Source organism: Danio rerio, chromosome 2, assembly GCF_052040795.2.
Source record: "Danio rerio strain M-AB ecotype USA chromosome 2, GRCz13ab, whole genome shotgun sequence".
NCBI classification, from domain to species: Eukaryota; Metazoa; Chordata; class Actinopteri; order Cypriniformes; family Danionidae; genus Danio; species Danio rerio.
The window spans coordinates 61148583-61169143 of NC_141022.1; the positions used below are offsets into that span (position 1 = coordinate 61148583).

General features: G+C 39.8%; 1 protein-coding gene, 2 long non-coding RNA genes and 4 other non-coding genes across 8 annotated transcripts in view; 1 reads left to right on the top strand and 6 right to left on the bottom strand.

Annotated features, from left to right (window-relative positions):
- Positions 1-20561, bottom strand: part of btbd2b (BTB domain containing 2b) — a 1074195-nt gene that overhangs the window by 1025027 nt on the left and 28607 nt on the right. The window lies entirely within an intron of this gene.
- The window catches only part of LOC141379214 (uncharacterized), a 33990-nt gene that overhangs the window by 6995 nt on the left and 6434 nt on the right, over positions 1-20561 (top strand). The gene's annotated exons all lie outside the window — the stretch shown is intronic.
- Positions 226-19023, bottom strand: LOC147846581 (uncharacterized). Its single transcript, XR_015479241.1, has 3 exons — positions 17099-19023; positions 2796-4071; positions 226-1917 (listed from the first exon to the last, which is right to left on the bottom strand). It is a non-coding gene; the product is annotated as an uncharacterized LOC147846581 (long non-coding RNA).
- Positions 1625-1698, bottom strand: trnat-agu (transfer RNA threonine (anticodon AGU)). The gene has a single exon. It is a non-coding gene; the product is annotated as a tRNA-Thr (tRNA).
- trnar-ucu (transfer RNA arginine (anticodon UCU)) lies at positions 3586-3674 on the bottom strand. The gene is given in 2 exon segments: positions 3586-3621; positions 3638-3674. It is a non-coding gene; the product is annotated as a tRNA-Arg (tRNA).
- trnat-agu (transfer RNA threonine (anticodon AGU)) lies at positions 3761-3834 on the bottom strand. The gene has a single exon. It is a non-coding gene; the product is annotated as a tRNA-Thr (tRNA).
- trnat-agu (transfer RNA threonine (anticodon AGU)) lies at positions 18918-18991 on the bottom strand. Its single transcript has one exon. It is a non-coding gene; the product is annotated as a tRNA-Thr (tRNA).

Consider the following 20561-nt stretch of genomic DNA (forward strand, 5'->3'; position numbering starts at 1 on the left):
AAAACGCTGACAAGATGGTCGTGGTCTTTTAGGGTGCTTTCACCCTTGGTTCATTTGCCTGGACCGTACTCAAGTTCGATTGTCTCCCCCTGCCACCTCCTCGGTTGGTTTGTGTTCACACTGTCTTTTTTCCTTCTGAACCCCGGTACACTTGTGTCATCGAGCTGCTGTTTTGTTTATGGCCGTTGCTAGGTGACGGTCACAAAAGCAAGCGCCGAAATGGAAAGACGTCTGCACATCGCGGTCATTCTGCTTTAACTGAAGCTTTTGATTTTGGACATACAGAAAGCGACTCGCGTCCATCTGCCGCAAACATATTCTAAACATTCCGAACATCACACAGTGTCTGCAGAAGCTGTTTTAGAGGAGACAAGCAGACATCACTGTGTTTGCCCTGGCTCAGTCCCGCGCATGTCACCAAGGTACGAAACATGACAAACACACACACACAAACACGAACGAACGTTATGAAAACGATAGTTTGTTGTACAGTTGGCGCTTCACTGCCGTGATTTGGTACGATTGCATTCACATCAGAAGTGAACCTTACCAGAGTTTGCATGAACCGTACCCCAGACCACCTCTTTCAGACGGACACGGGTACGTTTCACGGGTGCGCACCCGAGTTCTAAAGACACGTTCACACTAGCTAAACGTACCGTACTATGATGTTAAGTAAACCCGGGTGCAGACCAAAAGTGCTAGTGTGAAAGCACCCTTAGAGTCTGGGTGATCATGTCTCAAACCTGACCGGTAACCTGGCCTCTGTTCAAGATCAAAGCAAAAAATGTGTTTATTTGTTTTCATTTAATCTCTCCTTAATCAAGTGTTAAGTGTTTTTTAGAACCTTCAGTTTCATTACATCCAAACCCAGTGTCAGCTCGGAAAATGGAAATCAGGACAAACATATGCTATTGGCCATTCAAAGAGTTTCAGATCAGAAAGCCACTCTCCCATAATCTGAGGAAAAGGTGCAGTTTGGATTTGAACCTAGGACCTACTGTTCCCAAGACTGGTGCTCTGGCCAACTTAGTCTTAACACTAAAAGAAAAAACCTCTGAATACAATAATTCCAAACGCAGTTTCATCTAAGACAGTGAGGGGAAAGCAAAATTTACTATGCTTTCTACTCAGTTACTTTGCACATGCATAAAGAGGCTCTTGTACGACAAATTCAAAAAGGCTTGATCTCAACAATAGGTGGTAGTCACTTTTGCCCAAAAGCACAGGTTGCCTTCGAGTCATTCCTCAAGCCCACTCGGCCCTGCACCGTTTTCTAATCTCCCTTATTTAAAACAGCTCAATTAAGTCATCAGCTTCATTGTAGAGTACCCTAGTATCTGAGCCTGCACTGCGCAATGAAAGAAAGAAGCAAAACGGGATGGACAGATGACTAAAATGTTGGAAACGCACCACACATAAGTCAGTGAAGATAAAGGGTAAAGCTAGCGACTCTGGTGGGACTTGAACCCACAACTTTTGAATGGCTCAGGTCACAGCCTAGAAGTACAATGTGCTATCCATTGCGCCACAGAGCCTGAGTGCTCTGCTACCTCTAGTACTGTTGCACTGAAAGCACTTTTTGGTAGTCTCTGGCCCATAAAAGCACAGCCAACTGCTGACAAGGCACTGCTGGGATTTGAACCCAGGATCTCCTGTTTACTAGACAGGCGCTTTGACCAACTAAGCCACAGCGCCGGACGGCCATGATTGGGGATAATTATTTAATCAAAAAATAAATAAAATAAAAATAACGGTAGCGCTGCATGTGTGAATGTCTCGACTTGAAATATTAAAGTCCAATTGGTTACGCATTACCACACCGTGCTATATAAAGCCATCGTCCAAAGCCCTCTTGAAGGAGCAGCGTTCTTAAGGATTTGAGTTTTGTTAAGAAACAGACTGCTAAACAGCTCGCTGCGTAAAGACTCGTAACTCTCAAGAAGAAGCAATCCTGAAACCTGTACATTAGGCACTGCTGGGATTTGAGCCCAGGATCTCCTGTTTACTAGACAGGCGCTTTGACCAGCTAAGCCACAGTGCCACAAAAATTGATTATAAGAGACATTTGCCCGATAACAAAAATCGAAAAAGAAAAAACCAATACACAACAAAAACCAGCATGTCAGGATGCAGAAAACGCTGACAAGATGATCGTGGTCTTTTAGGGTGCTTTCACACTTGGTTCATTTGCCTGGACCGTACCCAAGTTCGATTGTCTCCCCCTGCCACCTCCTCGGTTGGTTTGTGTTCACACTGTCTTTTTTCCTTCTGAACCCCGGTACACTTGTGTCATCGAGCTGCTGTTTTGTTTATGGCCGTTGCTAGGTGACGGTCACGAAAGCAAGCGCTGAAATGGAAAGACGTCCGCACATCGCGGTCATTCTGCTTTAACTGAAGCTTTTGATTTTGGACATACAGAAAGCGACTCGCGTCCATCTGCCGCAAACATATTCTAAACATTCCGAACATTACACAGTGTCTGCAGAAGCTGTTTTGGAGGAGACAAGCAGACATCACTGTGTTTGCCCTGGCTCAGTCCTGCGCATGTCACCAAGGTACGAAACATGACAAACACACACACACAAACACGAACGAACGTTATGAAAACGATAGTTTGTTGTACAGTTGGCGCTTCACTGCCGTGATTTGGTACGATTGCATTCACATCAGAAGTGAACCTTACCAGAGTTTGCATGAACCGTACCCCAGACCACCTCTTTCAGACGGACACGGGTACGTTTCACGGGTGCGCACCCGAGTTCCGAAGACACGTTCACACTAGCTAAACGTACCGTACTATGATGTTAAGTAAACCCGGGTGCAGACCAAAAGTGCTAGTGTGAAAGCACCCTTAGAGTCTGGGTGATCATGTCTCAAACCTGACCGGTAACCTGGCGTCTGTTCAAGATCAAAGCAAAAAATGTGTTCATTTGTTTTTATTTAATCTCTCCTTAATCAAGTGTTCAGTGTTTTTTGGAACCTTCAGTTTCATTACATCCAAACCCAGTGTCAGCTCGGAAAATGGAAATCAGGACAAACAAATGCTATTGGCCATTCAAAGAGTTTCAGATCAGAAAGCCACTCTCCCATAATCTGAGGGAAAGGTGCAGTTTGAATTTGAACCTAGGACTTGCTGTTCCCAAGACTGGTGCTCTGGCCAACTTAGTCTTAACACTAAAAGAAAAAACCTCTGGATACAATAATTCCAAACGCAGTTTCATCTAAGACAGTGAGGGGAAAGCAAAATTTACTATGCTTTCTACTCAGTTACTTTGCACATGCATAAAGAGGCTCTTGTACGACAAATTCAAAAAGGCTTGATCTCAACAATAGGTGGTAGTCACTTTTGCCCAAAAGCACAGGTTGCCTTCGAGTCATTCCTCAAGCCCACTCGGCCCTGCACCGTTTTCTAATCTCCCTTATTTAAAACAGCTCAATTAAGTCATCAGCTTCATTGTAGAGTACCCTAGTATCTGAGCCTGCACTGCGCAATGAAAGAAAGAAGCAAAACAGGATGGACAGATGCCTAAAATGTTGGAAACGCACCACACATAAGTCAGTGAAGATAAAGGGTAAAGCTAGCAACTCTGGTGGGACTCGAACCCACAACCTTTGAATGGCTCAGTTCACAGCCTAGAAGTCCAATGCGCTATCCATTGCGCCACAGAGCCTGAGTGCTCTGCTGCCTCTAGCACTGTTGCACAGAAAGCACTTTTTGGTAGTCTCTGGCCCATAAAAGCACAGCCAACTGCTGACAAGGCACTGCTGGGATTCGAACCCAGGATCTCCTGTTTACTAGACAGGCGCTTTGACCAACTAAGCCACAGCGCCGGACGGCCATGATATGGGATAATTATTTAATCAAAAAAAAATAAATAAAAATAACGTTAGCGCTGCATGTGTGAATGTCTCGACTTGAAATATTAAAGTCCAATTGGTTACGCATTACCACACCGTGCTATATAAAGCCATCGTCCAAAGCCCTCTTGAACGAGCAGCGTTCTTAAGGATTTGAGTTTTGTTAAGAAACAGACTGCTAAACAGCTCGCTGCGTAAAGACTCGTAACTCTTGTTGGAATATCAAGCTAATTCCATGCGTGTTCAAGAGAAAAGGTCTGGAGAGGTTTTTCTTCAATGCCAAAAATCGTAACAATTTATTAGATACAAATGAATAATTCGATGACAGAGCTCTGGGTTACATTACCCCAATGCAATACAAGAATTACATTCCAGAGGTTCGCAACTAACATATATTTCCTGACTTCAGCATATATACACCACCGATCTTAACAGGTGGAGTTTTGGTGTAACGTCACTTGTCAGTCATTGTTCAGTCCTCCATTGGCCGCCCCTTCGGCATTTTTCCTCTTTTTCTATGAATTCTCTGCCCAACAACAAAGTATACATCTTTCTGTGTTCTGTGTTCAGTTTTAACACCTCTATTCAGACAGGAAGTTTCTGCAGAGCTGAATTTAATTTTGGACCCGCATCTATCTACTTCTGCAAAAATGCTAATTAGTATGCACAGCACTCACCCACAACATTAGAAATTCAGTTAATATATGACCCTTACATGACCAATACAAATAATTGTTTGATTAAAAGAAAAGAGACAAAAAATAATAAAAAATGGTTCCTATTATTCAATAATCCCCCTTTCTGCTCCTCATTGGAGCAGACAAAAACAAAAACAGATAATCAAATCCCCACAAATGTTTTAACTGTCATTATGCAGGCCTTTGCCTAAATCTTTGTTTTACCTCTTATTCAAAATAATCTCTAACATCACAGTGCTCTTTCAGTGTTAGATGATGCCCAAAACCCCTTTTAACTCAATTTCTTTAACTTTTCTGGATTCAGTTCATAATTTCCACACTCTTGGTTCTCCTCTTCGGTGGTGCCGTCTCTTCCCTCTTGAAGTCACTCCGATATCTTCTTTTAATAAGATTTATACTTGCTATATTCAGGCTTATTACTCCCAACACTCTTATTAACTTCCAATTATGCCATAATTAAAATTTTCCATTCTTATACACTTTAGCAATAAAGGTGAATTTTTTTTTTCTGCTTCCCCACCAAAATTAGAATAAGAATGAGAATAATAAACAGATTTATTATTTATAAATTTAAAAACTCCAACACAAAAAAATAAAAATCTGATTAAAAGGAAATCCACACCCATAAAGATATGCTCTAATTAATAATCCCACTATATAATTATGATCAAAGATCAACACTTGTGAAAACACTTGTGATTGGAATTAGAAATTTACTAATACAAAATTATAACCCCCCTGAAGAGTTCAAACTGAATTTCAACATTTTAAAGTCATTAAAGCACAAAATCACAATTGAGATTTAGGATGAAAAACAGCTTCAAAGTAGGATTAAACTCGACAATTATTAAAATGAAAAGTTCAGAACTAAATCATAACAAGGTTATTAAACTAACAATTCAAACTCGTCACCAAATTATTAAAACCAAAATTCAAACATATTTAAACTAGATTCTTTTTTTTTTTCAATGTCTTTAAATGGGAAAATCAAAAGCACAACAATGTAATTAAAATAAAATAAAAATCTTAAGAATCTCTTCAAATAAAAGGTTCAAAAGCAAGAATGGCTTAAAATAAAATCTTAAAATGTCTTTAAATGAAAGATTTAAAAACAACAATGGCTCAAACTAAAATAATCCTTAAAAATGTGTTCAAATAAAAGAATCTTCAAATAAAAGAATCTTACAATCATAATGATGTGTTTAAAATAAAATAATCTTAAAAATGTCTCAAAATAAAAGATCCAAAAGCATCTTAAAATAAAATATATTTTTCTCTTTTTTTTTTAAGCATTGAATGTATTAAAATAAAAGATTATGACAAACGTCTTTAAAATAACAAAGGATTTAAAAAGCATTAGAAAGGCATTAAAATAAAAGATAAAAAGTCATGGAAATTTCTTAAAATGAAAGATAATAAAAATATAAAAAATGTCTTCACATAAAAGATAAAAAATGTGTCTTAAAATAAAGAATAAAAATACTAAAAAAAATCAAAAAACTAATGTGTAGAATAAAATAATATTAAAATAAATTTACAATTTTTCTAAAATTTCTCCAGTCTAATTTGTCCAATTCATTCATTCATTTTTTTTTTTTTTTTTTTAAACCTTAGTCCCTTTATTAATTTGGGGTCCCCACCGTCAGTGAAATGAACCGTCAACTTATCCAACATATGTTTTACACAGCGGATGCCCTTCCAGCTGCAACCCATCTCTGGGAAACGTCCATACACACTTAATCACACACTTTCTGTCAGATTGTCATCTGCTAGTAAATCAGTCTTATTTTCTCTTTCTATTTTAGAATTTAATGTGGTTTTCGGTTCCCCTTTTTTGTGTTGGTCTGTATCTAATATACAGTTGGCCTCATGCATTGGTGTTGCAGCGTGTTCAGCTCCCACACCAATACATGCTTACACACTCCAATTAGATATCAGATATCCCCTTTTTGTGTTTTATCCCCCTTTCGGCCTGGGCCTAGCTCCAGGCCGTTTTACACCCCTATATTGACTGTCAAGTTAATCCGGCCAGCCTCACACCTTCAGCAACCTGTTTAGAAAAAATAGGGAATAAGATTGTTAATTTGTCATTATATAATCTCTACATAAGTGATCCACTGCACATCCAAGCTGCACCAGGTCCCCAAAACTGCAGTCCTGTAAACAATTCAAGAGTCATTAATTCCATTGTTTATTCCATAACAAACTAATACCCCTCAACATGATTTTTATCCAATTCAGTTTGGTCTGTGCACAGAATTTTGCCAATTGTGTTTAACTTTGAATCAATTTTCTCCACCTTTCCCTGTAATTATTCGTCTTACACCATCCCTAAATTCATGCTTTAGGCCCATTACTTGCTGCAATTTCAAATATTCATTATTTCAGTGTTTATCATTATCCAATCTAATTCTTACTCAACATCTATTTGTTTCTAAATCGTCGTTCATTAAACACTTCATCACTGTCTGACTGTCCTCTTTGCTTGCTGGCCACTCCTCTAGCCATTCACTATAGCTGTCAATCATGACTAGCACATATCTTTTTATTCACCTGTTCTCCCATATCTCTATAATCAATTATAACCTCACCCTCATTCTTCTCTTGCAGTTTCTGATATCTCTAAATATAATTTTGTCTTATTATCAATATTAGTCTTATTACCATGTCTTTTACAGTCACCAGTTTACAGTTATTTGAAATGGCTTATTTATTTGGCGATCTGACTCCACCTATCCCAGACATCACTTGTCCCAATATTATGGCGTGTTATCTAATCACCTATAATTTTTTATTTACTTCCTTTAAATCTAGTTCCATATAAATGTCATAACAACTGCTTACTTCTAATCCATTAGTTGTCCACTTTTTTCTGCAAGTAAGATTTCATCAACATGCTTAATCAACACCACTCTCTCTGATAATTCAAAAATCAATCACTTTACATTTTTTCATCAGTATGACCATATTTCTGCATACACTATTAACCTCAGCTTTAAAATCTATTCTCCTTAATTGCTTCTAAATCATAAACTAAACACAATCTTCTTTTGTTTGTTGCTTTCTTGTAAAATTGTATTAAAATTAAATTAGTCACATCTATGTTTATAACTCAGATAAAATTTAGCTTAAATAAAATTTCTAAAACAGATTACCTATGACCTTGTCTAGGTGTTTCTCTTAATTGCTCAACGACATACTACCTCTTCACTACGCTGGCTAATTTTACAATCCTCCATTTCAAGAGTTCCCACTTAGATATGCTTGGCACTTATAGCAGGTTTGGCATGCTGTCCCGGGAGAGAACCCTGAGCTCGGAGATATTTGAGCCCAGGGCTCCCGCCCGGTCTAGAAGCATATCAGGAGAACCGAGATCAGGTAGGTCTCGATCGCTCCCCCTTTAGAAGGGGAGAAAAAGGAGGAGATGGGGTGGAAGGGGGGATTCTTCCAAAACGAAGATAGTGCAATGGGGAGAAAGTGATCCATTTATACTAAGCCAGGATCATTCTGATTGGATTATTACTGATTACGGATGAGTGGCCAGCGGTGCACAATCATATCACGTGCTCCTCTCGAAATTAGTTTATGAAACTTCACTTCAAGAGTTCCCACTTAGATATGCTTGGCACTTATAGCAGGTTTGGCATGCTGTCCCGGGAGAGAACCCTGAGCTCGGAGATATTTGAGCCCAGGGCTCCCGCCCGGTCTAGAAGCATATCAGGAGAACCGAGATCAGGTAGGTCTCGATCGCTCCCCAAAAAATGCCTCTAGCTCGGGACAGCAGCCGAGTATTTCAAAGAATTTCCCCCAAAAAGCTAGAAAGTTTTTACTATATCCGGCTGCTGGATATAGTAATTAAGGAATGAAGAAAGAGTAGGGGGCTCCAGTTGGAGCAAAGTTTGAAACTGGCTCCTGTGGAAGCCAGAGCGGGGGAGGGGGTTGGGTGGAGACTAGTGAAGGGGGGCCATAAGGGGTGGGCGGGGTTGGCTCATTAAGAGTCAAAAATGCTCGAGGAACACTCCAAACAGAGATAGAGCAGGGAAGTGGCAGCGCTATATATAAATATATATGTATATATGAGAGAGTATATAAATATATATATATATATAATGGGATAATCTAAGGCCTGGAGGGGGTGAACAGGAGACTTCTGAGTCAGAATGGGCGCTGCGGGAGTTGGGTGCAGCAATTTTTTATTTTGCCATCTCTAGCAGAAATCGTGAAGTGTGATTTGGGCGGTGGAGATTTCTGCTAGAGGGTGAGTGGCAAGTTTGGCCAGACTCTTGCTGGAGTCGATGCTCGTGGAACACTCCGACTGGAGATGGAGCGGGGAGTGACAGCGCTCTATATAAATATATATCTATAAACGAAAGTCCATAGATATACATATATAATGAGTTTCAGTGGCCTGGGGGGGGCAGTGACTGACCCCTGCGGGGGTCGGCGCCCGGGGAACAGGGCAAGCTGGCCTACTCTAGCAGGAGTCTGGGAAAGGGGATTTGGACAGTGAAGACTCCTGTTAGAGGGTGACGGGATAAGTTAGGTGCTCGAGGAACACTCCGTTAGGAGATGGAGCGGGGGAGTGACAGCGCTATTATAAATATATATCTATGTACAGGTGTATATAGATATATATATATATATATATATATATATATATATATATATATATATATAAATAAAGATTGCTAAGGCCTGGAAGGGACGGTGAGACGACCCCTGCGGGGGTCGTAGCTCGGGGTAACACTTCTGCGGAAGTCAGAGCTTTAGGGGGGGCGGGGTCCGGCAGGAGTCGGGAAACGGGAGGGGGCTGTGAAGACTCCAGCGGAAACGGCCAGGGTGGCGGGGTGACGGGGGGCTTGGATGAAACTCCAATTACCTATGTGGCTGGGGGAGGAAACTGAGTGTTACTCAGGCTAGAAGGAAGAAAAAGAAGAAGGTGGCTGGGTCACACCCTCGCCCTTGAGTGGATGTGGGATTATGGCTGACAAGAGCCATCTGGGCTTCTTTGGGGGGCCAGTGGCTAGGACGCATGTCTTGAAGGCATCAGGTGACCACCTTTCTAGGATCTGGATTTGTTGCTGCCCTTTGTACTTCTGTGATGGCTGCTCATATTCTGAAACATAGTATACAGGAATAAGAGAAGTAATTCAACACCTTTAATACTTTTCCCACACATTTAAAGACCTTATCACCATTTTCAATCAAAAAAGCTGGCGAGATTTATCTTACGGAATATTTACTAAATATTAAAATGTAACAAATGAATCCAACTAAACATTAGAATACAGACACATGTATATTAAAATCTAGCCGATTCGACAGGTTGTCACCTATAGAGCTGCAGACTGATAGTGTTGCAGTAAACAAGCGGCAAGCTGTCAAACCTTAGTAGAATTTTACTGATTACGTAACTACCTAGTATCCTGATATTCACGGCTTGAATAGTCAAACTTTAGCATACGATGATACCTTGTTCAACAATAAATGTATTACCTTGTAAAGGAATCTAAGACTTTCTAATACTTTAAGCCCTCAAACTCCTCTATATTGACTTATCAGCCCCCAACACCTTCTGATACTCCGGAGACACCCTGTGTAAGAGTGACTGGGAGTTGATCTGAGGGATACCTGTGGAGCAAAGAACTGCAATAAGCATCTCTTAAATCAGAATCGTGTGACAGGGCGGTTGTGTCATCTATAAATGGGAAGAAGAGGGGGGGGGGGGTGCAGAAGGAGAATGAGGCTCGGCGGAGCGACTCTGCTATAGCGGAAGTACAAATGATAGTCAGCATTGGAGCGTTATGAGTGCTAAATATTGTCAATAGTGATATGAAGAGTAAATGGGGGGGGGGGGGGTATATGTGAATATGTATCAAGGGTGTGGGCTGTATAGGCAGAAAGTATCTTTGCGAAGAGTGTAAATGCATTAGGAATGGATGAAGAGTGTGATGGGTTGAATGAGGGCAGTTTCAGGAGCTGGCAGTCTTGAACTCTAAAATGAAAAACAAGAGAGAATTAGAAATGAAATCTTAGCAACATGGCACATGTACAGCAGACATGATTAATTGTATTGGCTGATATTCGTGGGAGGAGTCTTCATAAGTGTATGGATGATTGTGAATGGAAGCGCCTTTGTTAATGCATGTTCCAATACTTAATGTCACAATGTGCTAGGGTTGTAGAAGTGGGCATTTGTCCTCCTGCAGGGTGGTAATTAGAAGGAGAACTGAGCGTATGGGGCGTTTCTATGCTGGAAGTCCAGGAAACCTCTTGGAGAGCTGGTGAGATGATGATGGAGTGGAGTTTAAACCCCTTACTGATATAGAAGTTTTTAAAACTCGAATGTATTTAACACAAGTATAAGTATGAAAAGCTACTCCATGGCCAGAAATGTCCTCCTCTTGTTTGTTGCAGTCGAGCAGGAAATTGTTTTCTTTCTGACATTAAAAACTGACTGACATTCAGGTGTATTGATATGAGAGTCACAATTGGCGTGATACAAAAGGGTTACTGCTTGATGTGTAGGTTGTCTGTCACTTGCTGGGTAATACTCATTTCAGAATTTTTTTTTTTTTTTTTTTTTTTTTTTTAATATATGTATATATAATTATTAATAAAATGTAAATATATCAACTGCCTACATCAAACTTAAAAAACGATGTTGCCACTTAATAGGAACTGTGTAAATGTAATGTTTATCATGGCTTTACTCCATCCATGATAAGTAACATGTCTGTAATCTCAACATGATTATTTGGCCGGAATCAAAGTCTCTGCACGCAGTCCATTCATGAATTTGTCGGGAGAGAAGGCGGGACCGTCTCCAGTTTTGGAAAGCTCATTGGATGGTGATACGTCCCCTTTAAGCTATTGGCTCCTTGGAGTCACGGTCAAGAGTTCAGAGTGCAAATGCCGGCGGCCATTTTGTAGATCAGATCGCTACAATGTTTATGCGTGAAAGTATGGCTCCACTCTCACCAGCAGCTGGTTTGGATATCAGTGCACCTTTTCATGGATGTATATCGACGAATGAAGGTGTTATGGAATAATGTTTATGGATTAGATTGCCTGGTCATTTGCCTTCGAACTATTTCAGCTGTCAGAATGTTATGGATCTGCTGACCAGCGGGAGGCTGAGAGGTGAGTTCTTCATTTAAAGCGTTCTATTCACGCTGATCTTGCCAGACTTCCCTTAAACATGCAGGTTACCGAAAGTGGACCGTTAACGTTAGGTGATCTGTGAGTTCGGCTTCTCTCCGGTGGCTTGAATCGCCGGCGTCATAAGTTTAGACGAAGTTGTGGCTTGTGTAGTGAAGGGCAGATGAAGTAGAAGATGGAAGAGTTGATATGCCGGCTTCTTGCGGGGATTCTGGCTCGATTGCTGGCGAGGCAGCTGCTGGAGTTTAGGGGAGAGCGGGGTTCTGGTTGGAGAAGTTGTTGTTGTTGTTGATTGTTTGTTTGTTCTTCCATGCCAGAAGGTTGAATGATGCTGAAGCGTAGTTTAAATGCTGGAGCGTTTGTAGCGGGAAGCATTCTTCCAAAACGAAGATAGTGCAATGGGGAGAAAGTGATCCATTTATACTAAGCCAGGATCATTCTGATTGGATTATTACTGATTACGGATGAGTGGCCAGCGGTGCACAATCATATCACGTGCTCCTCTCGAAATTAGTTTATGAAACTTCACTTAAGTATTTTACTAATAATCAATCAGTTTTTGAATTTGACACTACTTTTGATAATTAATTTTCTCAACTATTTACTTAGTTTGTTCTAATAATTTTTATGATTTCTTTTTGTTCTACGTCATTTCGGTTCAACTAGTTGCCCATACACTTTTTATATACTTTTATAAGCTAACTAAAAATCACTCAATTTTCTTATTCGTTTCTTTCAGCTGTATTTTGACTTCATCATTAAACTTCTTCACATGGTTACATGTGAAAGAAAATCTGTTTTCTTAAGCTCTCTTATTCTGTTTCAATTCTTTTATCAGATTAGAACTATTAATTTTTCCCCGATGACGTGAGTTCAGTTTTTAATGTTTCAATTTCTTCTTTACACATAAATAATTTTTTCTGTTACCAACCTTTTCAAGTTTTTAATTTCCCATCTTAATTTAGATGATTCAACATTATATTTTGCTTTTAGTAAATCTTTACTTAAATAATCAATTCAATCAAAATTGATAATTTAAATTACTTCTTCAGTTACCAATAGTTGTTTCTTCTTCTTTAGTCACCACCATACATTGTACTTCCTCCTATATTCTGTTCCTGCCCTGTATCAGTAAACCTATAAAAATTTGCAAAAATAGTTAAATATCATTTCAACATTTTACATTTAGAGATTCATTGTATATTTTCCTTTAAGTCTTTTTCTTAGTTATTATTTTCATAAAACCTTAATAAATTCTGTCTCTTTTTTATTACCAGTCATCATATGGTCTCAAATGGTTCTTGACAGCACCCTGCCTCTTACTTTACCCACAAGTTCCTTTTTCTGAGTGTCTGATCTCCAGACATATTTAGCAGTTTGCTGTGGTCTGGTTTGGAGGAGCCCACATTTCTGAGCGAGACCACTGATCTTTCACAGTGCCCCTCAATACTCGGATGCTCTAGGCCTTTCAAGCATCACTGCTCCACTCCACAACCATCTCACTCAACACCTGCCTACCTGTACAGGTGCCTAGTCTCCGCGACAAAATTCCTGGCTTAGGTCGCTCCCGGTGGCCAACGAGAGTCTTACCCGTCTTTGGAATAATGTCTCATGGAGACCAGTTACTGCTCTTCTCCACTGCCACCTCCTTCTCAGTTTTCCTTCAGAACTTGGTATCTCTGATGTTAGGGAAACATGCACTCAAGAACCATGTGAGCCACTGAGACTACATTCTAGAGTTTAACCAATGAGACAGGTTTTATTAAGTTTAAAATCAATTTGACCTCCAATAATAGTTTTAAGTAAAGTTTGGCATCTTCACTCCCATCCACTCAGCACTATGGTCTGCTTAGTCTGCAGGCAAAGTTGTAGGGCACTACAATGGTGGAGACTAAAAAACAAGACAAAGTTGGGTTATTATTCATAAAACACAAATTATGACATGGCCTACCCTGTGGTATAATTGTTCAACATTACTTCTATATCTCATGGTTCATATTAGGCATTGACCCCACATATTTGTTTAAAATTTTTTTTTTTTTTATCTGAAATAAAATGTTTAATTATCAATTTCTTTCTTGGTGTTTATCATTTTTAAATTTAGAAAAATTGAACTCACTTCATCTTGTTCATCCACATCCACTAAGTGTCCATGATTTTTCTTTGACCCTAGATGATGGCTTAGATAGTCTTATGCTGTTGACTTTCAAAGATGAAAACAGCCAGTGTAAGCCATAACAATTTTTTAAAATCATTATTATTACTAATATTATTATTCTATTTAGTTTTGCACCTAAACTCAGTCTTGTCCTCTCACATCAAATCTCAGTTCCTCAAAGTTGTACTTCCCCAAAGTGTTACAAGTGCAACTATTTTTCTAGTTTCTATCTCATCAGTTTAATGTCTCTGTCTCTCTCTCTCTCTGTTTATAATATTTTGCAGACATATTTCAATATATTTTAAACATATCTTCTTCTTTCTATCTAACCCTTACTTGGATTTCTTTAATTCTAAGCTTTTAAGTTTTTCTTATCCATATTTTTTTGTATTATCTTCCTTACGTATTTGCTCATTAACTCTTCAGTTGATCAATTTTAAACTGTCACATTTTCTTCTAATTTTTCTCTTCATCGACCAGAGACTTATGTCAATTTTATCTCTTTGCTGTTTAGCAGCTCATCTCGAAGTCATGTTCCTCATTTTTCCTCTAATGTATTTATTCTAATATTTCTTTAGTAGCTGGTCTTTATGTTGTATTTTATTTTCTCTCTATCATTTCCTATTAGTATCATTTATTTATTTTTTCTTATTTCTCTAATTAACAAACTAAGTTTTAATCATCCTCCTTTATTTAATAAATTAATTTCTTTATTAATATATTCATTCGTATAGCTTCAAATTACATTTCAACAAATATAACTATATTAAGCATATTTCCCATTATTTCTTTATTTCACTTGTCTTTTTTATACCGCATTGTAATAGATCTGTTTATTTTGTAACTTATACTGAATCCCTAATTATTATATCAAAGTCTATCATTATTTAATCAAAACAATTTTATATACTCTTTTAATATGATTTACTCCTTCTGCCCCTACTTCAACTGCTTCTTCCTCATGAAAAGGATTGGCTCCTTTTTTCTGACTTCCTTTTTGTTGTCAGTCTGTCTAAGATTGTCTGCCTGAGCACTTCCTCTTTTTTCTACCCTCATCGGTCTTTCTACAGCCGTTCCAACAAATGCCAAAATCCTGCCACATTACAAATTCCAACTAATTTTTCCATTTCTTACTACCACAACATCGTTATGGCCCCCTTTTGCTATGTTATTAACTTTGTAAAACTCAAATTCTCTGTTTCTCAAAATTGTAGCCAATTTTACTGTTCAATCATTGCTCTACTTGCATATTTTACACAATTTTCACATTTAAGCTTCTCATATATTGTTTCTCATTTCTTTGCCACATTTTTTCTTCTTAGTTCCAATCATTTACCACTTGTCCCATTGAGTTTTGAATTTTGTCTGGGACATTTTCCATATTGCTCACATTCTTAATCGAATTACTTATGCATTTTTCACACCTCCACTTCCTCAAATTTACAGTGTTTTTCACACACACTAATGAACTTCAGTATGTTGCATTTACTGCACATACACAATCAAAATATATATATTTATCCTCCTCAAACAATCAATTTTTCACCTGCAAACTTTTTGAACTTTCCCAATTACTGAACTTTCACAATTCTAAATGACATTTAATTGAATATCATATACGCTTATATACAGCCGGCTAAATATCTATACACTATACTTATTTCAACTGTTAGTTACTAACGCAACAGACAAACATTTAAATAAAATAAAATGCGTGCTCTACACAAGTCTCAATTTCTTTTATATTTACATTCGCCTTCCACAGTTGAATTTCCTGTGTCTGTCTAATCGACCACACCTTAACAGAGTCGACTTTTCTCTGTATTTTCTACAGCGTCACAACCTCAGTGAAGCAAATCATGCACTCAGAGTCACAACCTCGGCGACTAAACTGTCCCTATTTTTTAGATTATTTACAATCTGACCCTATAGCTGTCTTTAACGCTTGGACCTACTAAAACGTTGGGATTTGCACCCGGACTGTTCGGGACCCCCCGTCGGTTCGTCCGCTGGACTCCCGCCCTTATAGTCCAAAAAATTCAGGTGCCTCGTCAAACACCTGTCCAGGTAAAATCACAGTATTCAGTATTCGGTAGTCACCTGAATAATACACCCTAGGATGGTATTTTATTCAATTCCGTGTAAGAAGCACAGACCTCGTCTGATCTTTCCTTATACCAAACAAGCAAAAACAGTCAAAGTGTATCAACTTATGTTCTGATTTACTTAGTGAATGCCATATGACGAAACCGTAATAATACCCGAAGCGGCAGTTACCCCTGGCTGCCCCACAACTCTATACTAACGACAGTTACCCCTGGCTGCCCCACAACTCTATACTAACGACAGTTACCCCTGGCTGCCCCACAACTCTATACTCACGTATCCTAATATTTACAAACCGGTTAACACTTAAAGCAAATATACATTTAAATTCATCGAATTATTCAAATGTTTATACTTTTAACTACATCAATCCTACATATCACATGACATCATTTAATTTAGATTTGGCCAATTGCAGAAATTCGATTTAACAGGTTTTCTGCTTACCTTATTTTTTCGGCGCCGATGATGTCAATGCAATACGACAGATCAATAACTTCCTCTCCCCCTTTTCCACGTCGGAGGTCACCAAATTGTTGGAATATCAAGCTAATTCCATGCGTGTTCAAGAGAAAAGGTCTGGAGAGGTTTTTCTTCAATGCCAAAAATCGTAACAATTTATTAGATACAAATGAATAATTCGATGACAGAGCTCTGGGTTACATTACCCCAATGCAATACAAGAATTACATTCCAGAGGTTCGCAACTAACATATATTTCCTGACTTCAGCATATATACACCACCGATCTTAACAGGTGGAGTTTTGGTGTAACGTCACTTGTCAGTCATTGTTCAGTCCTCCATTGGCCGCCCCTTCGGCATTTTTCCTCTTTTTCTATGAATTCTCTGCCCAACAACAAAGTATACATCTTTCTGTGTTCTGTGTTCAGTTTTAACACCTCTATTCAGACAGGAAGTTTCTGCAGAGCTGAATTTAATTTTGGACCCGCATCTATCTACTTCTGCAAAAATGCTAATTAGTATGCACAGCACTCACCCACAACATTAGAAATTCAGTTAATATATGACCCTTACATGACCAATACAAATAATTGTTTGATTAAAAGAAAAGAGACAAAAAATAATAAAAAATGGTTCCTATTATTCAATACTCTTAAGAAGAAGCAGTCCTGGCACCTGTACATTAGGCACTGCTGGGATTTGAGCCCAGGATCTCCTGTTTACTAGACAGGCGCTTTGACCAGCTAAGCCACAGCGCCACAAAAATTGATTATAAGAGACATTTGCCCGATAACAAAAATCGAAAAAGAAAAAAACCAATACACAACAAAAACCAGCATGTCAGGATGCAGAAAACGCTGACAAGATGGTCGTGGTCTTTTAGGGTGCTTTCACCCTTGGTTCATTTGCCTGGACCGTACTCAAGTTCGATTGTCACCCCCTGCCACCTCCTCGGTTGGTTTGTGTTCACACTGTCTTTTTTCCTTCTGAACCCCGGTACACTTGCGTCATCGAGCTGCTGTTTTTGTTTATGGCCGTTGCTAGGTGACGGTCACAAAAGCAAGCGCCGAAATGGAAAGACGTCCGCACATCGCGGTCATTCTGCTTTAACTGAAGCTTTTGATTTTGGACATACAGAAAGCGACTCGCGTCCATCTGCCGCAAACATATTCTAAACATTCCGAACATCACACAGTGTCTGCAGAAGCTGTTTTAGAGGAGACAAGCAGACATCACTGTGTTTGCCCTGGCTCAGTCCCGCGCGTGTCACCAAGGTACGAAACATGACAAACACACACACACAAACACGAACGAACGTTATGAAAACGATAGTTTGTTGTACAGTTGGCGCTTCACTGCCGTGATTTGGTACGATTGCATTCACATCAGAAGTGAACCTTACCAGAGTTTGCATGAACCGTACCCCAGACCACCTCTTTCAGACGGACACGGGTACGTTTCACGGGTGCGCACCCGAGTTCCGAAGACACGTTCACACTAGCTAAACGTACCGTACTATGATGTTAAGTAAACCCGGGTGCAGACCAAAAGTGCTAGTGTGAAAGCACCCTTAGAGTCTGGGTGATCATGTCTCAAACCTGACCGGTAACCTGGCCTCTGTTCAAGATCAAAGCAAAAAATGTGTTCATTTGTTTTTATTTAATCTCTCCTTAATCAAGTGTTTTTTGGAACCTTCAGTTTCATTACATCCAAACCCAGTGTCAGCTCGGAAAATGGAAATCAGGACAAACATATGCTATTGGCCATTCAAAGAGTTTCAGATCAGAAAGCCACTCTCCCATAATCTGAGGAAAAGGTGCAGTTTGGATTTGAACCTAGGACCTGCTGTTCCCAAGACTGGTGCTCTGGCCAACTTAGTCTTAAGACTAAAAGAAAAAACCTCTGAATACAATAATTCCAAACGCAGTTTCATCTAAGACAGTGAGGGGAAAGCAAAATTTACTATGCTTTCTACTCAGTTACTTTGCACATGCATAAAGAGGCTCTTGTACGACAAATTCAAAAAGGCTTGATCTCAACAATAGGTGGTAGTCACTTTTGCCCAAAACCACAGGTTGCCTTCGAGTCATTCCTCAAGCCCACTCGGCCCTGCACCGTTTTCTGATCTCCCTTATTTAAAACAGCTCAATTAAGTCATCAGCTTCATTGTAGAGTACCCTAGTATCTGAGCCTGCACTGCGCAATGAAAGAAAGAAGCAAAACGGGATGGACAGATGACTAAAATGTTGGAAACGCACCACACATAAGTCAGTGAAGATAAAGGGTAAAGCTAGCGACTCTGGTGGGACTTGAACCCACAACTTTTGAATGGCTCAGCTCACAGCCTAGAAGTACAATGCGCTATCCATTGCGCCACAGAGCCTGAGTGCTCTGCTGCCTCTAGTACTGTTGCACTGAAAGCACTTTTTGGTAGTCTCTGGCCCATAAAAGCACAGCCAACTGCTGACAAGGCACTGCTGGGATTTGAACCCAGGATCTCCTGTTTACTAGACAGGCGCTTTGACCAACTAAGCCACAGCGCCGGACGGCCATGATTGGGGATAATTATTTAATCAAAAAATAAATAAAATAAAAATAACGGTAGCGCTGCATGTGTGAATGTCTCGACTTGAAATATTAAAGTCCAATTGGTTACGCATTACCACACCGTGCTATATAAAGCCATCGTCCAAAGCCCTCTTGAAGGAGCAGCGTTCTTAAGGATTTGAGTTTTGTTAAGAAACAGACTGCTAAACAGCTCGCTGCGTAAAGACTCGTAACTCTTAAGAAGAAGCAGTTCTGGCACCTGTACAATAGGCACTGCTGGGATTTGAGCCCAGGATCTCCTGTTTACTAGACAGGCGCTTTGACCAGCTAAGCCACAGTGCCACAAAAATTGATTATAAGAGACATTTGCCCGATAACAAAAATCGAAAAAGAAAAAACCAATACACAACAAAAACCAGCATGTCAGGATGCAGAAAACGCTGACAAGATGGTCGTGGTCTTTTAGGGTGCTTTCACACTTGGTTCATTTGCCTGGACCGTACCCAAGTTCGATTGTCTCCCCCTGCCACCTCCTCGGTTGGTTTGTGTTCACACTGTCTTTTTTCCTTCTGAACCCCGGTACACTTGTGTCATCGAGCTGCTGTTTTGTTTATGGCCGTTGCTAGGTGACGGTCACGAAAGCAAGCGCTGAAATGGAAAGACGTCCGCACATCGCGGTCATTCTGCTTTAACTGAAGCTTTTGATTTTGGACATACAGAAAGCGACTCGCGTCCATCTGCCGCAAACATATTCTAAACATTCCGAACATCACACAGTGTCTGCAGAAGCTGTTTTGGAGGAGACAAGCAGACATCACTGTGTTTGCCCTGGCTCAGTCCTGCGCATGTCACCAAGGTACGAAACATGACAAACACACACACACAAACACGAACGAACGTTATGAAAACGATAGTTTGTTGTACAGTTGGCGCTTCACTGCCGTGATTTGGTACGATTGCATTCACATCAGAAGTGAACCTTACCAGAGTTTGCATGAACCGTACCCCAGACCACCTCTTTCAGACGGACACGGGTACGTTTCACGGGTGCGCACCCGAGTTCCGAAGACACGTTCACACTAGCTAAACGTACCGTACTATGATGTTAAGTAAACCCGGGTGCAGACCAAAAGTGCTAGTGTGAAAGCACCCTTAGAGTCTGGGTGATCATGTCTCAAACCTGACCGGTAACCTGGCGTCTGTTCAAGATCAAAGCAAAAAATGTGTTTGTTTGTTTTTATTTAATCTCTCCTTAATCAAGTGTTCAGTGTTTTTTGGAACCTTCAGTTTCGTTACATCCAAACCCAGTGTCAGCTCGGAAAATGGAAATCAGGACAAACATATGCTATTGGCCATTCAAAGAGTTTCAGATCAGAAAGCCACTCTCCCATAATCTGAGGGAAAGGTGCAGTTTGGATTTGAACCTAGGACCTGCTGTTCCCAAGACTGGTGCTCTGGCCAACTTAGACTGAACACTAAAAGAAAAAACCTCTGGATACAATAATTCCAAACGCAGTTTCATCTAAGACAGTGAGGGGAAAGCAAAATTTACTATGCATAAAGAGG